A 6,000-nucleotide genomic window follows, 5' to 3' on the forward strand; every position below is an offset into this window, starting at 1 on the left:
CACCTCCCCAGGAGTTATCGAGGCCTCCATGACAGCAGTTAGGTCTGCATCTGCCAGGTCAGACTGGCTCAGCCACATCTGACGTGGGGCCATGGTCAGTCGTGCCAAGGAATTGTCAAGAACCGTGGCTTGAGTGTGAGCACCCTGGATCACGGTGTCAACAACCTTTTTCAGTTCTGGTAGGAGGTCAGCTGGGTCCTTGGACCCCAGATCATGTATCAGAGCCTCCAGGTACACAAGTAGGAGTGTATTTGTGGTCGCCAGTCTAGAGGCCATGGCTGTAGACTGATAAGCCTTCACCACCAACCCATCAGTGGACCGGCATTTCTTATTTGGTCTACGGGCAGCCCTATTGCCTGTGGCTGGAGCCCCAACCAACAGAGCAAAAGAAGGGCCCACTCTGGCTATGCCATCTAGCCCGTGCTCTGCAGCACCATAAAGGGTGCTGAGTGTAGAACGGGGTGCAGCAGCCTCCCTGGGCCGTGCCCAAGACCTTTGCAGGTGCTTGACAAAATCACAATACACCAGGAGAGGGGCCTGTCCCCGGTTCCTAGGGTTCCAGTCCGTGCTGGACTGGAGGCCCTTGGCGGAGAACGTGGAGGAGGCACCCCAGCAGCTACTGTTGCCATGAGAGCAGTGCCACTATGGAGAAATCACTCAACACAGGATCACCCGGATCCTGCTGGAAGGTGGTGCCAGCCTCAACCTCCTCATCAACATCCACCTCCCCAGAGGAGCCGCAGCCAGAGCTGTCGGTCTTATCCCGGTTACCCGAGGTAACAATAGAAACAGCATCAGGATCTGGAAGCCTTGATGGAGAAGCCGTGCGGCCAATCCAGAAGGCGGTGCTGTTGTGCAGCCACACATTTAATGGTCTTACGCATATCCTCCAAGTGCCTCTCACTGAATAATCTGGAGAGTTAAGAAACACACATGCAGCAATGTAACATGCAAGCCCAATTCAAGGGCGGACTAAATTGCTGCGTTATGACAAGCAAATAACTGTCAGCTGACAGTATAAACAAATACACAAATGTATAAATGAATGAACCATTGTAAAGCGCTTTAAGTAAGTTTGAGTACTTAGAAAAGCGCCATAAAAATGCAATAAAATGCAATTCATTAAACAGCAGAGCTAGGCTAACACAAGCCTACTTCAGTGCTGTGGAGTGCTGCTAGTAGGCTATGCTAGCAGGAGGAAATGTTACTCACTTACCAACAAACTGGCATGTGAGTTCAAACAAACAATACAGACGATGAGACAACCTCACGGCACGCCGAGGGGGTGCCACATAAAAGGCAGGAGTAGGCATCCAGCACCATGAGGAATCAAAATCAAATCACAAGCTGGTATAAGCTCTTACCGACCAGGAGGAAGAAAGAGGGAGAGTGTGTGGGTGTGTGACGAACTTATAGGGTGTCGTCGCACCCACAGGTGTGATTAATTTGGTATAATGCTCCTGATTCGAGGGTAGTTGTCACATGGTTACAGGTTCACTTGAAATGAAATAAAACGTTCTTTACCAAACCCCGCCCCTTTTTTCACCACAGCGTGCCTGCAGCCCACTAATGAGATGAAGAGTGTAGATGTAAATTGTACCATCTTATAATGAGCATTAGTAAGGACCAATTATATGAAGATAAGGTTGAAAATGGGTGAAGTGCACCTTTAAACTTAAATGTCTTCCAATTCAAAAGAACGCAGGACAAAAAATGATACGATAAAAGGATGTTTTTTCCCGGGGGAGAATACAAAAGAAAGAATGATGTGAAGAAACGATATGATACGATGAACTGATGTTGATCCCCTGTCTAACATGCTGAAAATGCCAAATAAACACAAAGGTTAAAAAAAAGAAGTAAAAAAAAAGAACTCAGGACAATAAAAGATTGAGACTTTGCATCCAAAAACAAAACTCAACAAATTATTTACTTTAGATTATAAATTCCACAAATGTCAACATACATACATAGCCTACATGTCAACAATTTTTTTTTTTTTTTTTTAAATACGTACCTGTACACACATTGAAGACTTCTGACGTGAGTGCCTGTACATTGACTGGTACTACAGAACTTCCTGGAATGAATCCCAAAAGAACATGCAGCAGCTTTGCATAACTGTATGGAGTGGGGAGGGAGTGGTGTCAGTGCCTGCAGCGCTGTCACTGTAGCTGTGTGTGTGCCGTGAGCAGAAATAACTTCAGAAATAAGACTTCCGGCCGACAATCTCTTCAGAATAAGAGTATCCTCTAGAGTAAAAAGATGCCATTGAAAACCATTGAAAAACATTTAATTTGCACATGAAAACTATACATTAAGCATTTAAACGAAGCTATACAACACATATTATGTTTCTGTGTAACAAAAACGGATTTAAAAATGAATAATGTATCTAAATGGATAAATGCTGTTCAAAGGAGTGCATAGCCTATACAAATTCGACACTGGACCGGAGACGGTTGTTGGTGCCAGCACTTCTGAGGTACGCACGCATTCGGGGGGACCCCCTCTACACCGCCACACTCTCCGCTAAGCGGGAGAGGTGTAGAAAAAGGTGTGGCGGACCGTCCAGTGAGGTCAGAGGCCCGAAAAGTGCCGTTTTCAGACAATAGTGGACACTGGACCGGAGACGGTTGTTGGTGCCAGCAGTGATTGATTTATGTTTTTATTGACAAAACGTGCATGCATGTATTACCATATATTTGTATTTTGTACATAATCTGTCAAAAGGATAAAACAAAAAAGCTCAAGAGGTTATTCCCATTGTGGTCCTTTGAGTGCAAATGATGTGTAAACTGAGTTTACATAGGTAGGCCTACATTCATACAATTATAACATACTTGATATTTCATCCATGAAATAAAATAGCAAAGAACAACATGGGTATGTAAAAGGAACCTATTATGAGCAGTCATTATAGGCAACAACAAAAAAGATTTTTGAAAATAGTAGATCTACAAGCTCACAGCACTTTGCAGTAGTTGTGAGCATGTAGATTGGCTATTTCTAAACAGCATAAGTATACATCAGGTTTAAGGGGTTAACTTATATCTATGCTGAATAATTGCAGAAAGCAATGAATATAAATATGGGTATATAAAAGCTGTAAAACATACTAGGCTACTGTAGGTGTAATTGTTATTATGTAATTCTAGGCGTCTGCTTTAAAATCAGGGTTGGACTGATAACATATAATTATTACCTAGCTATAAACCTCTATCACGTTTCAGGAAATAACAGCAGTATGAAAGGAGAGGGTTCATTTCCTGAGACATTTAGCAGGGGAAAACGAAAGCAATAACATAACGTTTTCAGGACAAACATTAATTAGAGAATGCATGCTTAGCCATTCAAAGTATTTCTAACCTATAACGCAGTGGTTCTCAAACCTTTGAATAAAGTCCTGTTACAAATGGACCCATAAATAGGTGTGAAGTGCACATTTAATGGGGGTCAATAGCCAATTTCAATCTGGAACAACCTGGCACTTATTGATCTAGCCATTTAAAAAGACATACTGTACATCATACATTTTTTTTAAACTTGCCACTTAGAAGTGTTTTAGTATGAGCCATTTAAAAAGCATACATCATAAATGTATTTTAAAAATATTTGTGTCTTTTAAAAAACAAAAATTGTACGGTCTTATTTTGAAGGCAACCAGAAACCTTATTTCTGATAGCTCGAAAACCGGATGTCCTATTTCTGCTCACGGAACGGAGCTTGTCCCTGTACAGCCCATCCTCCATCCATATCTGTTTACAGAATCGCAACTGATTTCTGTCCATTTCGACAGAATCGAAACTGATTTGTGTCCTTTGAATGGCCGTAAAATTCAAGATTTCAAGATTAGACATAATTGTTACAGAACACAAATAAAACTAACAACAGTTTTAGTTTAGTCCTCATTGCAACTGTAATACTATACAATAACAAAATAAATAATTAAGAATAGCAGCAATGGTAACACAAAACAGAGATGTTCTTGCATTACATTGGTCACATCAAATGAGGTGCTTGAAGGTGCTGTGTATGATTCCTACAGGTAACCGCCCAACTCACTCCAAATCCAACTCACTCCAAATCGCGCCCAACTCACTCCAGACATCTCACTCCACACACTTGCCCAACTCACTCCACACACTTGCCCAACTCACTCCACACACTTGCCCAACTCACTCCACACACTTTCCCAACTCACTCCAAAAATTATTATTGAGTACAATATTGAGGAATTAAGTACAATATTGAGGAATTTGTTACTTTTAACTCTATTCTGTTTTAGGCTTGGTTAAAGTTTTAAATACTGTCTCTACAAAACAACTTAATGGTTCTGGGGGGGGGGGGGGGGGGGGCTCGCTGGCCACTTTGGCACTTGGAGTCCAGTGTTTGTTAGATGTCTTATTCTATTGTTGGTCAAATCAAGAGGTGTTGTTATATTCCTCGTTAAGGTTTTGGCCCTCCTCCACTGAGTTCACAAGCATAATCACCCTCCACCCAGGTTAGGGTTAGGGTTTAGGGTTAGGGTTAGGGTTAGAATGTAAGAGTCTCCACCGATTCAACCCACACACACACACACACACACACACACACACACACACACACACACACACACACACACACACACACACACACACACACACACACACACACACTATAATATTATAATTTATAGCTGCAAAGTAACTAGTAAAACAAATACATTTAGTGGAGTAAAAAAACAATATGTGGATCCAATATGTAGTGGAGTAGAGGTAAAACCATTGGAAGTTGGGAATACTCAAATAACGCACAAATACCCAACATTGTACATAAGTACAGTACTTAAGTTAATGTACTTAGTTACTTTACACCACTGACACATTGAACCAATATTACACTGGTGACATTGCATGGAGTGAGTTGGGTTTGGTCCTGGAGTGAGTTGGCTATGGTCCTGGAGGGAGTTGGTCTTTGGTCCTGGAGGGAGTTGTCCCAGCCCTGGAGTGAGTTGGGCGAGCCCTGGAGTGAGTTGGGCAAATATTTCTTAAGTCTTCATGGAGTGAGTTGGATTTGGAGTGAGTTGGGCGGTATTCTTCCTACACACATAACTTTTAAATGTTATCAATATGTGTATCTGCACACTGTGCAGCATGTATATATTTGGCTTAATATCAGTGGTGAACAGTAACACAGTACATTTACTTTAGTACTGTACTTAAGTGTTGTTTTTTTTAGTATCTGTATTTTAGGATACTTATGACTTACACTCCACTAGATCGGGTGGGGTCAGGTTAAAAAGAAAAAATCCTGACCTGGCCATGCCAGGCTACTAAGATGGATGGATGGATGGATGGGCAGACGGGCAGGCAGGCGGGCAGGCAGGCAGACAGACAGACAGACAGACAGACAGACAGACAGACAGACAGACAGACAGACAGACAGACAGACTGTTGACAGTGTTGAGACATTCCACCATGTGTCCACCAGATGGCGCCCATTGACCACCACATCTCCAGTCAATCGTCCAGATAGCATTGAATTCTGCCCTCAGGCATTCCAATGACTTTAAAGTCACATCTGCATTAAGTTGACCGAGTACAGACGCTAAATGTGAGAGTACCACGTAGTTAAAGACTGATGACATGTCTTCACTGCACACAAATGTTGTATATCACAACAATTATGTGGAGTATTAAAGAAACCGCCACACTGGCTATGAAAATAAACTCAAAATACACTCAGCATGCTCATATAGTGGCCGACTAATAGCCCTGAAACATAACTGTCATTCATGTGAACCTGGCTAGCGGCCGACGGTAGCCTACATGCCTACATCAAATTGTATCCAATGTTTCTGCTGCGTTCACACCAAAGGATCGCTTTTGTGGGGAAAAAAAAGCAGAAATCCATTTGAATTGCCGTTTCTTTTAATCAAGGGCGCGAAAATAGCTGCTGTAGATGAGAAATAAGTCTATATTTAGTTACTACATAACCTATGCATGGATTTAAAAAATC

At 42.2% G+C, this 6,000-nt stretch overlaps 1 protein-coding gene across 1 annotated transcript in view; it reads right to left on the reverse strand.

Moving 5' to 3' along the window:
- LOC311049235 (nuclear GTPase SLIP-GC-like) overlaps positions 1–2,121 on the reverse strand; it is a 55,282-nt gene extending 53,161 nt beyond the window's left edge. Inside the window, exon 1 of the mRNA XM_084062732.1 lies at positions 2,018–2,121. The gene's annotated coding sequence lies outside the window, so the exon portion shown is untranslated. The remainder of the gene's footprint in view (positions 1–2,017) is intronic.
- Between the last annotated feature and the right edge of the window lie 3,879 nt (positions 2,122–6,000).

Source organism: Gymnoscopelus microlampas (assembly GCF_963454915.1).
Source record: "Gymnoscopelus microlampas genome assembly, chromosome: 7".
NCBI lineage: Eukaryota > Metazoa > Chordata > Actinopteri > Myctophiformes > Myctophidae > Gymnoscopelus > Gymnoscopelus microlampas.